At 44.6% G+C, this 12,765-nt stretch overlaps 1 protein-coding gene across 1 annotated transcript in view; it reads left to right on the top strand.

Moving 5' to 3' along the window:
- The window catches only part of LOC126456813 (Down syndrome cell adhesion molecule-like protein Dscam2), a 389,296-nt gene that overhangs the window by 130,232 nt on the left and 246,299 nt on the right, over nucleotides 1–12,765 (top strand). The window lies entirely within an intron of this gene.

The following is a 12,765-nucleotide window of genomic DNA, read 5'->3' as shown; positions in this document are numbered from 1 at the left end:
TGAATAAGTGAGGAGTATGTATTTCATACGTGCACCGTTTAGAAAAATATAGTATTGTTTTATTAACAGAAATGTCGTGTGAGTTGTTATTTCAAATAGTACGATAATTACAAGAACTGAAGCCCACCTGTGTACTTTGGAAAATTACGAAGATCCGATAAGCTTAATGGGAACACGGTTAAGACTTCAAAGGTGAACACGGCGACCAAACGTAGCATTATAAAGAATGGTAAGCACAAATCTACAGCGGAGAAAGAAACTACTTCGCCCTGCAAAATAATATGAACTAATACGGACTTATTTCCAGGCATAGCTCAGCTTATTGTGCTTGTAATTCATGCCGAAAAATTAATCTCATTAATCCAATACATTTTAAAAAGCCACGCATGTCAACATTTTATTATCACCTATTCCATTATTTTATTGTATTATACACTGCAGCTCACAGTTAAGTGCTTGGCAGAGTGTTCAGGCTTCTTCTCGGTCGATCCATTCCCGCATAACACGTGGGAAGAATGAAAACCTAAACCTTTCCATACGAACTCTAATTTCTCTTCGTTTATTACGATGGTCATTTCTCTTTGTGCAGGTGCGAGTTAAGAAGATATTTTTGCATTCGGAGGAGAAATTAGATGATTGAAATTTCGTAAAAAGATGCCGCCGCAACAGAAAGTGCCATTGTTTTAATGGTTGCCACCCCAACTCGCGTATCATATGCCTAACATTCCCTCCCTTGTTTCGCGATAATACAGAACAAGCTCCCCTTCTTCTCACTTTTCAATTGGACAGTCCGTCTGTCATATCTGGTAATGACCCTATACTGCGCGGTAGTACTTCAGAAAAGATACGCAAGTGCAGTGCAGCCAGTCTTTTTAGCACATTTGTTGCATCTAAGTGTTCTGCTAATAAAGGAAAGTCTTTGCTTTGTCTTCCCATAACATTTTCTATGTTTTAAAATTTAAGTTGTTCGTAGTTGTCTAGCAATTTAGTTGACCTGACAGGTCATATGTTTGTGTATATTACCGCGTAATGGAGATTTAACGGGTTCTTTTTTAGAGGTCCTCACACTTCTTATTGTTTATTGTCAATTGTTACTTTTCGCATCTTACCGATATCTGGTCTACATCATTTTGCAATTCGTTTTGATCTTCTTATGACTTTATTAGACGGTAAATGACAGCATCATGTGCAGTGACTCTAAGAAGGCTGTTCGTATTATCTCCTGAATATTTTATGATATGAGGAACGGCAGTGTGTCTATAAGACTTCCTTGGGAACGCCAGATATCACTCCTTTTCTACTAGATGATTTTCCGTCGGTTACTACGAGCTATGACTTTTCTGACAGTAATCACGAATCCAGTCGCACGACCGCGACGATAATCCATAGACACACGATTTGATCAGAAGCTACTTTTGAGCAAAGGTGTTGAAAGGTTTATGGATCTACAAATATGGAAGCAAGATCTCTTGCCGATGGCACTCATTACTTCGTGTCAGTAAAGAGTCAGACGTGTTTCACAGCAACCGTATTTCCTGTATACATGACGGCTATGTGTAAATAGATCGTATCCTCCGATCGTATCCTCACGATGTCGGAAACAGTATAAGCAATGAACTGTAAACAGTCAAACAATCCAACGCAAACACATCAGAGACAGAGTGGGCCTACAATCGTCTCTGGGGTAGCCATCTGTTTGTTATGGCCGGCCGGAGTGGCCGTACGGTTCTAGGCGCTACAGTCTGGAACCGAGCGACCGCTACGGTCGCAGGTTCGAATCCTGCCTCGGGCATGGATGTGTGTGATGTCCGTAGGTTAGTTCGGTTTAATTAGTTCTAAGTTCTAGGCGACTGATGACCTCAGAAGTTAAGTCGCATAGTGCTCAGAGCCATTTGAACCATTGTTGTTTGTTATGACACATAAGCACTTAAGAAACACGAGCTTCATATGGATCGTTCAGTTACACATCGCAGAAGTACAGCTTAAAATACACATTTTCGACCATTGCTTCATTATACTGAGGTACCACATCTGTTTATTTCTTATCGAAAAGATATGGACAATTCTGTATAGTATCTGCTGTCATAAACTGCTCCAAAGCACACCAAAACTAAGTCTGATGTGTACAACATCGTTAGACGTTCACTGTGTCATTTCACTTTTTTTTTTTAAAAGTCGGTCATGCGATTCCCAACTCGTGAATTTCTCAGATAACACCCTGAAAGCGGTAGATCGGGGTAGTCAGAACGACAAAACAAAAATACTCACAAGAGTAGTCAAGTAGATTCAGTAGACCTGTTTCTTCCCTTGCGAAAAGAGTCACTCAGTAAAACGCCGTCGCTTGGTAACGAAAGCACTATTATGAACCGTATGAGACAAAATTTGTGACTGAATTGAGGATTTCCTGGTTGGGAGATCTCAGCATGTTACCTTGGATGAAGAGCCATCGACAGACATCGTAGTTTCAGACGTGCCCCAGGGAAGTGCGTTGCGTTCCTTGTTGTTTGTGTTGTATGTTAACGACTTGGCAGACAATATTAACAGTAACTTCAGACATTTTGCGGGTTATGCTGTTACCTAGAATGAAGTAATGCCCGATGAAAATTTAATGTAAGTTCTGTTGTGAACCGGGAAGCTGGGTCGCATTATGAACAGCAGACCGAGTATGGAGTGAGAGTAAGCGGTCCAGTTTACGCCAAGAAACATTAGTGATACAGTGCTGCAACAACATTTCCTTATTGTCCAGACACATAAAAGCTACCAGACACATAAAAGAAATTTCATTTTTTACCCGATTTCAGGCACTTAGAGCCCCCGTCTTCAGAAGGTTATAGCTATCGCATCATTTGCCAGTGTCAACAATAAGATGCATGCAGTGTATTGTACAAATATGGTATAAAGAAGCAAAACAAGTGCAGACATCATGCCTGAACTGGAGCTAATCGGCTAATGGATGTAAAGTGGGAAATCCGGGTTCGTGCCCCGTTCTGGACAGATTTCCATTGTCGTCATTCCATTATACAGCTGTCCGCCTCCGTAGCGTTACCTCCTACCACGCAAGGCGGTCCGGGTTCGATTCCCGGCAGGGGACTGGGTGTTGTGTATCCTTCATCATCATTTTCATCGCCATTGACACGCAAGTCGCCGAAGTGGCGTCAACTAAAAAGACTTGCAACACGGCGGCCGAACGCCGAAGGGGATATCCCGGCCAATAAATGCCATACGATCATTTTTTCATTTCATTATACAGCTGAAGGTTGCCCGTATTCGCAACTGCGAATACATATTATGTACCTTAGTAAAGGCCATATTTCGGCGATGAAGAGAGTCCACAGTTTTTTTTTTTTTTCAGGTATGCTACATCCGGCTGAGGCCACTCATTGATGATTTAGATACTGTAGACCTACCAAATTGTCGGGTATATTACCCACTGTTCCAAATAGTCTCAGACATTTTCTGTGGGGCAGTAGCTATGCAATATGGCACCTGAATGTTCATCAGCCCGGGAATGTATGCATCCAGCCATGTAAATAAAGGTGCGGTTCTTCTTCGACCGCGGGAGCGTCCACAGCATATTCAGCATTTGGTTATCAAAAAGTTGATATAAATATTCTTGTTCATTGCCACCGTTGCCAAATAGCAGGACCCAAGTCATGGTTCATAAACAGGATCAAAAATATCACAGTACCCCCTCTGGCCTAAACTATACCCTCCAGATACTGGATGTTAAAGGCCTCATTGAAAAGTCGGTGCACTCAACTTCCTGAATCAGCTGGAAAAGGGCGTAGTCTGACTTTGACAACACTGCACTCAGACGGTCAGCTACTGTCCAGTTTTTGTATTCTTCGATCCACTGAAGACGTGCAGCCTTATGTGTCCTGTGAGAACGGCCTTTCGCTAGGTATCAGTCTATTGCATGCAATTCCCTTCACAATGTTCGCTCGGAAAATGGTTGAGATAGGCCTGCGTTTGCCGAGAGTAGCAATTGCTTTTTCGGCGGTTTCAACTGAAGACGCAGAGCATCAACTACTGTCAGGTTTTAAATCGTTTCTCAGCAACAAGGCATGTTACATGTCTCTTTCGGTTACGATCTATTTATGGCCATTGTTCTTACCGTGTGTAACATGGCTGCGAGCAACAAAACCATTGCATGTAGACAGTTGATCATCCCAGTGTGAAATACCAACAAATTGGGCAACTTCATTCACGACGTGATCTAGGGCATGTCAAATCAGAATACACTCCTGGAAATGGAAAAAAAAACACATTGACACCGGTGTGTCAGACCCACCATACTTGCTCCGGACACTGCGAGAGGGCTGTACAAGCAATGATCACACGCACGGCACAGCGGACACACCAGGAACCGCGGTGTTGGCCGTCGAATGGCGCTAGCTGCGCAGCATTTGTGTACCGCCGCCGTCAGTGTCAGCCAATTTGCCGTGGCATACGGAGCTCCATCGCAGTCTTTAACACTGGTAGCATGCCGCGACAGCGTGGACGTGAACCGTATGTGCAGTTGACGGACTTTGAGCGAGGGCGTATAGTGGGCATGCGGGAGGCCGGGTGGACGTACCGCCGAATTGCTCAACACGTGGGGCGTGAGGTCTCCACAGTACATCGATGTTGTCGCCAGTGGTCGGCGGAAGGTGCACGTGCCCGTCGACCTGGGACCGGACCGCAGCGACGCACGGATGCACGCCAAGACCGTAGGATCCTACGCAGTGCCGTAGGGGACCGCACCGCCACTTCCCAGCAAATTAGGGACACTGTTGCTCCTGGGGTATCTGCGAGGACCATTCGCAACCGTCTCCATGAAGTTGGGCTACGGTCCCGCACACCGTTAGGCCATCTTCCGCTCACGCCCCAACATCGTGCAGCCCGCCTCCAGTGGTGTCGCGACAGGCGTGAATGGAGGGACGAATGGAGACGTGTCGTCTTCAGCGATGAGAGTCGCTTCTGCCTTGGTGCCAATGATGGTCGTATGCGTGTTTGGCGCCTTGCAGGTGAGCGCCACAATCAGGACTGCATACGACCGAGGCACACAGGGCCAACACCCGGCATCATGGTGTGGGGAGCGATCTCCTACACTGGCCGTACACCACTGGTGATCGTCGAGGGGACACTGAATAGTGCACGGTACATCCAAACCGTCATCGAACCCATCGTTCTACCATTCCTAGACTGGCAAGGGAACTTGCTGTTCCAACAGGACAATGCACGTCCGCATGTATCCCGTGCCACCCAACGTGCTCTAGAAGGTGTAAGTCAACTACCCTGGCCAGCAAGATCTCCGGATCTGTCCCCCATTGAGCATGTTTGGGACTGGATGAAGCGTCGTCTCACGCGGTCTGCACGTCCAGCACGAACGCTGGTCCAACTGAGGCGCCAGGTGGAAATGGCATGGCAAGCCGTTCCACAGGACTACATCCAGCATCTCTACGATCGTCTCTATGGGAGAATAGCAGCCTGCATTGCTGCGAAAGGTGGATATACACTGTACTAGTGCCGACATTGTGCATGCTCTGTTGCCTGTGTCTATGTGCCTGTGGTTCTGTCAGTGTGATCATGTGACGTATCTGACCCCAGGAATGTGTCAATAAAGTTTCCCCTTCCTGGGACAATGAATTCACGGTGTTCTTATTTCAATTTCCAGGAGTGTAAATTCTTTCCATGATTCTGTCATGCCTTTAAGGCGACTCATGTTACTGCCCTGGTTCCTTACACACGACGGCATATGTACTTCAAAGAGTAAGTTACACCTGTTTATGGCAGGTCAGGTAATTTTTACGGAATGTTGCACTGCACTTGAAAGCGACACAGATACAAGATTTTTCAGTATAGTCAAAAGGTTTCTGTAAGCAACAGTCGCACCGTTCTACCAATTGTCCAGTTGCTCGATCTTAGATGTGCGGTCCCTGGCCACGAAGTCATTCGAGAACCGCTATGGAACGCCTTCATCGTTGGAAAACCTCCCCCCCCCCTCCTCCCAGATATTCTTTCAGCTTGCCCAAAATATGTAAATCGAATGGTGCAAGACCTGAACCTTATGGCCGATGCTTCCAGATCTCCCTTCGGAAACTTTCATGGAACGCTTGTCTTGTCCGCATCGTTCGTCTTGTTGAATTGTTGTGCAGGAGAGCAACGCCTTTGTTTGCCTTTGCACACCTCTTGTTCTTTCTGGATCGATGCCAGTGATGCGCAGCACGAATCAGCATAAATGGTTCTGCCATTTGCTGTAAACTCTGTGTAGGCAACTCCTTCGCAACTGAAGAAAACGGTGGCAATGACCTTCCATGCTGACAATACAACTTCGCGTTTCTTCCGCTGAGGCGTGATGTTTCTCCATTCCATACACGCTCTCTCTCTTGCAGGTGCGAAATGTTGAACCCATGTCTCATCGCGGCTAGTTATACGCCTTGAGAAATCATTGCCTTCTACGAAGTAATGTTCAAGGAAGTCCAGAGACGCCATAAACCTTACACCTTTGTGTACGGGTGACAGCGTTAGAGAATCCCAGCGAGCACAGTTTCCGATACCGAAGACGATCTCGGACTATATGATGTACCCTGTCTACGGAGATGCGTATCTACTGAGCAGTTTCCAGGTAATCGCTCTGCGATTGCTGCGGATCAGTTCTTCTATTGCCTGGACATCGTCATCTGTGGTCAATGTCGACAGCCTTCCCCCCCGATCAGCATCCCTGTGCAGTCTTGGTCAAATTGTTGACACCATCTCTCTACAGCTGGACACGACATTGCGTGTGGTCTATACACGCCAAAATTTCACGGTGAATCTGTGTGCAATTTATTTTTTCCGACAAGAATCTTTCTGTCCCGCTCACTTCAGCTCTGGAGTACGTTGCCAGCTGCAGCGTCATTTCACTCGCACACTGTGTTGCACTTGTTATTCATATCACAGCAGAGCTGAATCTCCAGGAAACCCGGAACATTGTACTCTCTTCTGACAATGCGCCGCTCTCGTTGCGCAATGATCTTAGCGTGGGACGAGAAGTGTAACATACTTCCTGAAGTCCCTACGTACAAGGTATCCCACAAAGGCGTTTACGCGGCTTGAACTTTAATAACTCGAACAAAAATAACAAAAAACTTTGAATTCTTCTCGGGTTATCAGCCGAGTGGGGGCGTCGTCTTGTCGCAACGTTTCAATGAGTTTCGTACCCATCATCTTCTGAATTCGTCAGAAACGTTGCGACAAGACGACGCCACCACTTGGCTCATAACCCGAAAAGAATTCATCAGTGGAATACGCCGAGAAAGACTGCAATCGAATAAAAATTTCGAATTTTTTAAGTCATATAAATGGCCCCTACGTTACTAATGACTTTTTTACTGATGGAGATGTTCAAAATGTCCTCCATCGGCAGCAACACAGCGTCTGCAGCGCTATGGAACAGATCGACACACATGTGCTACGGTTTCCATTGGAGCGGATTCACAGGCAGTAACAATCGTCTCTCTCGTGTTATCCAGCATACGTGGCTCTGTGACGTGTACAGTGTCCTTCAGAATTCTCCAGAGAAAGATGTCTAACTGCGTTAGATGGGGAGATCTGGGTGGAGACTCAACATTTCCTCGCCGGCCTATCCACAGAACAACAAACGTTTCATCCAGAAAGTGCCGCACGTCACGATGGTAATGTGGCGGTGCACCGTCTTGTAGGGAAAAAAAAACTCTTCGTCTCGATACAGTTGGTGAACTGCTGATATAAGTCATTGCTGCAACATTGTAACATACTTTACTTGTCACTGTTCCTTCAAAAAAGAGTGCCCCTTAAAGTCCTCTAACATATCACACCATACTGAAAACTCACTAAGATTAACAGCTCGTTCTTCCGTAACATGAGGAGATTTTTGTGCTGCAACACATGTTAAATATGGTTACCAACTTTTTAGGAAAGCTGATCCAGTTCCTGTTGAGACTTTTGTAAACCTTATCAAGGAACAAGAGTGGCAAGATGTTTATAGTGCTGATACAGTAGACGATAAATATAATGCTTTCCTCAAGACTTTCTCGTGCTCTTTGAAAGTTGCTTTCCGTTAGAACGTTCAAAACAGGGTACTAGCACAAACAGGCAGCCTGGGTGGCTGACTAAAGGTATAAGAATATCTTGTTGAACAAAGTGGCAATTATATCAAAACGTTAGAAACAGTCACAAACTAAATGCAATAGCCCATTACAAACAGTATTGTAACGTGCTGAAAAAAGTTATTAGGAAGGCAAAAAGTATGTGGTATGCAGATAGAATCTCAGGATAAAATTAAAACCATATGGTCAGTCGTAAAGGAAGTGGCTGGTCTGCAGAGACAGGTCGAGGATATAGAATCAGTGCGTAGTGGGAATGTCCGTGTTACTGATAAGTCGCATATATGTACAGTATTTAATAATCACTTTCTGAATATAGCAGGTGAACTAAATAGAAACCTAGTCCCAACAGAGAATCATATAGCGCTCGTAGAAAAAAGTGTTCCGAGACTGTTACCTGAAATGCTCCTCCATGATACTGACAAGAGGGAGATTGAGTTAATAATTAAATCACTAAAGACCAAGAACTCTCATCTAGCAGAATACTGAAGTATTGTTCCATGTATGTTAGCCCAGTACATAGCCATATCTGCAACTTTTCCTTTAGGAGTGGTCGGTTTCCTGACCGATTAAAGTACTCGGTAGTGAAGCCACTTTATAAAAAGGGAGACAGGGATAACGTTGACAATTATAGACCTATTTCTATGCCATCGGTGTTTGCTAAAGTTATCGAGAGGGTTGTATATACAAGGTTACTGCAGCATTTAAATTCACATAATTTGCTGTCAAATGTACAGTTTGGTTTTAGAAATGGCTTAACAACTGAAAATGTATAGTCTCTTTTCTCTGTGAGGTTTTGGACGGATTAAATAAAAGGTTGCGAACGTTAGGTGTTTTCTTTGATTTAACGAAGGCTTTTGACTGTGTTGACCACAAAATATTACTGCAGAAGTTGGAACATTACGGAGTAAGGGGAGTAGCTTACAATTGGTTCGCCTCTTACTTTAAGAACAGAAAGCAGAAGGTAATTCTCCGCAATATTGAGAGTGGTAATGATGTTCAGTCCCAATGGGGCACTGTTAAATGGGGCATTCCCCAAGGATCGGTGCTGGGGCCACTGCTGTTTCTTATTTATATAAATGATGTGCCTTCTAGTATTACAGGTGATTCAAAAATATTTCTGTTTGCTGATGACACCAGCTTGGTAGTGAAGGATCTTGTGTGTAATATTGAAACATTATCAAATAATGTAGTTCATGAAATAAGTTCGTGGCTTGTGGAAAATAATTTGATGCTAAATCACAGTAAGACTCAGTTATTACTGTTTCTAATTCACAATTCAACAAGAACTGATATTTTAATCAGACAGAATGGGCATGTTATAAGCGAGACGGAACAGTTCAAGTTCCTAGGCGTACGGATAGATAGTAAGCTGTTGTGGAAAGCCCATGTTCAGGATCTTGTTCAGAAACTAAATGCTGCTTTATTTACCATTAGAACAGTATCTGAAATAAGTGACATTTCAACACGAAAAGTAGTCTACTTTGCATATTTTCATACGCTTGTGTCATATGGTATTGTTTTTTGGGGTAATTCTTCTGATTCAAAAAGGGTATTTTTGGCTCAAAAACGGGCTGTTCGAGCTATGTGTGGTGTAAGTTCGAAAACCTCTTGTCGACCCCTATTCAATAGTCTGGGAATTTTGACATTGCCCTCACAGTATATATTTTCTTTAATGTCGTTTGTTGTTAGCAATATTAGCTTATTCCCAAGAGTTAGCAGCTTTCACTCAATTAATACTAGGCAGAAATCAAATCTGCATGTGGAATGCACTTCCTTGACTCTTGTGCAGAAAGGAGTGCAGTATTCTGCTGCATCCATTTTCAATAAGTTACCACAAGAACTCATAAATCTTAGCAGTAGCCCAAACGCTTTTAAGTCCAAACTGAAGAGTTTCCTCATGGCTCACTCCTTCCACTCTGTCGAGGAGCTAGTGTTACATTCTTGATTTTCTTTATTTGAACTAACGACGTGTCGCCTGAATATGTTTCTTATATTTCATTTTATCTGTTTCTACAATCTACAACTGAATATGTTTCTTATATTTCATTTTATCTGTTTCTGCAATTGTGTTGTAATTTCATGTATTGACTCGTTCCATGACCATGGAGACTTCTCCTTAATGTGGTCCCACGGAACAATAAATAAATAAATAATCTAACATGTGGAATATCTCTTGCCCAATACACACAATTATGTGGATTGATGGTTCCATTCAAGTTAAATGTCACCTTATCAGACCAATTAATAATATTCATTATAGCAAATCCATTCATAAAATTCAAGACACATATCCGGATCGTCTTCATTCATCGCTTGAAGCAGCCTAGGAATGCAGGTGCTCAGCTTTGCTTGCTTGAGAATGCGGTGGAAACTTGATTTGTTTACATCTGATTCAAGCGCAGCTTGCCGTATGGACTTCTTTGGGAATCTTGTGAAAGCTTGTACCATTGCGTACACTCCTGTTTCATCCGCTATAGATTTGTTCCTGACACGATCCCTTCTCCACAGCACGCTCAAATTTGTCGCGAATTTTCGTATTTGTTACACGCGCCAGTAGCGCAGTGTCAGGCTCCGTCTGTCATCGTCTCTGTACTGTTTTCATGTTTTCTCATTTCCAATAACATCAACTTTCGTTGCTCCAAGAGCAAGTTCCTGCCATTCTGTTTAAATTTAGTTACTGACGACTGAAAAAAAAAAAACGAAAGAATGGCGATCGGCCGCTGTGGCCGAGCGGTTCTAGGCGCATCAGTCCGGAACGGCACAGCTGCTGCGGTTGCAGGTTCGAATCCTGCCTCGGGCATGGATGTGTGAGACGTCCTTAGGTTAGTTAGGTTTAAGCAGTTCTATGTCTAGGGGACTGATGGCTGGCTGGCTCTAAGCACTATGGGACTTAACATCTGTGGTCATCAGTCCCCTAGAACTTAGAACTACTTAAACCTAACTAACCTAAGGACATCACACAACACCCAGCCATCACGAGGCAGAGAAAATCCCTGACCCCGCCGGGAATCGAACCCGGGAACCCGGGCGTGGGAGGGACTGATGACCTCAGATGTTAAGTCCCATAGTGCTTAGAGCCATTTAAACCAAAGAATGGCTACACACACTCGTCATGACAGCACAATATACGACGGGCGGTCAATAAGCAATGCAACACATTTTTTCTCGGCCAATTTCGGTTAGGTGCGTTTCTTTTGGTTTAAAACCAGAGCATCGCAGATAGTCATAGGCGTGTGTAGAATGTCTACGGACATCTGGTAGCGAACAAAAGCACGATGAATCGTTGGGCGAGGCATGTGCCATCATTGCAAAAGGGTCGTGTAAGTCCGTCTTATTTCCCGCGTACCATTCAGCCGCACACAGCTGTGACTACCAAAATGTTTCAGCATCGTGACGGTCTCATTCGAGGCGATCGTCGGATCGCAATCGAAAAACTCGCTTCGGAACTGGACGTCTCTGTTGGTAGCGCTTACACATTCGCCCACCAGTTTTGATACTCGAAGGTGTGTGCGCGCTCCTTTCCTCGCCGTCTAACAGAAGAGCATGACGAGCAACGAAGGACCGACTGTGCGGAATTGCTTGCGCGTTTCGAGGCTGATCATGACATTTTTTGTCGAACATTGTCACAGGAGATGAAACGTGGGTTCATCACTTCGAACCGGAAGCAAAACGGCACTGTATGGAATGACGCAGCACCACTTCTCCTTCGAAGAAAAAGTTTAAAGCCGTAACCTAATCCGGTAGAGTCACTTCAGTTGTTTTCTAGGACATTGAAGGGGTTATGCTCTCCCTCATGGTGCAACTATCAACTCTAAAGTCTATTTTGCTAATCTCAGGAAATTGAAGAAACGACTCCAGCGTGTTCGTCGTCGCAAACGTGCAAACGAACGTCTCCTCCCCCTTGCCCATGCAAGTCATCACACAAATCTGAACACCCGAGAGAAGCTCACAAAACTGCATTGGAGTGTTCTTGCCGGCTGCGGTGGCCGGGCGGTTCTAGGCGCTTCAGACTGGAACCACGCGACCCCTACGGTCGCAGGCTCGAATCCTGCCTCGGGTGTGGATGTGTGTGATGTCCTTCGGCTATTTAGGTTCAAGTAGTTCTAAGTTCTAAGGGACTGATGACCTCAAATGTTAAGTCCCATAGTGCTGAGAGACATTTTTGGAGTGTTCTTCCTCATCCACCCTACAGCCCAGATCTCGCACCTTCCGACTTCCATCTGCTTGGCCTAATGAAGGACATACTCCGTGGGAAGCAGTCTGAGGATGATGGGGAGATTATTGACGCAGTAAGATGTTGGCTCCGACGTCGACCACTAGAGTGCTACCATGTAGGCATACAGGCTCTCGTAGTAAGGTTGCGTGAGGTAGTCGCACTGAACGGGTATTATGTTGAAGAATACGGTTTTGTAGATAAAAGAGTGGGAAATAATACAGTGTATTGGAATCCTGAATAAAACCAACCAGCTTTCAGAAAATTAATATCTTCCGTTTCTTATTGTCCGCCCCACGTAATAAAAACTGGATGAAGATATCATTAATACCGCCTCAGTTATTAAAGTTCAAACAGTAACTCCTTTGTGGGGTACCCTGTGCATTAGTATCACTTCACTGCCATGACATCAGTGGTAGAGTGGCACACTACAGCTTGCTACCA

The sequence above is a fragment of the Schistocerca serialis genome, chromosome 1 (assembly GCF_023864345.2).
Source record: "Schistocerca serialis cubense isolate TAMUIC-IGC-003099 chromosome 1, iqSchSeri2.2, whole genome shotgun sequence".
Taxonomy (NCBI): Eukaryota; Metazoa; Arthropoda; class Insecta; order Orthoptera; family Acrididae; genus Schistocerca; species Schistocerca serialis.
The sequence above is the reverse complement of the archived record's forward strand: the minus strand, read 5'-3'. Positions and strand labels throughout refer to the sequence as shown.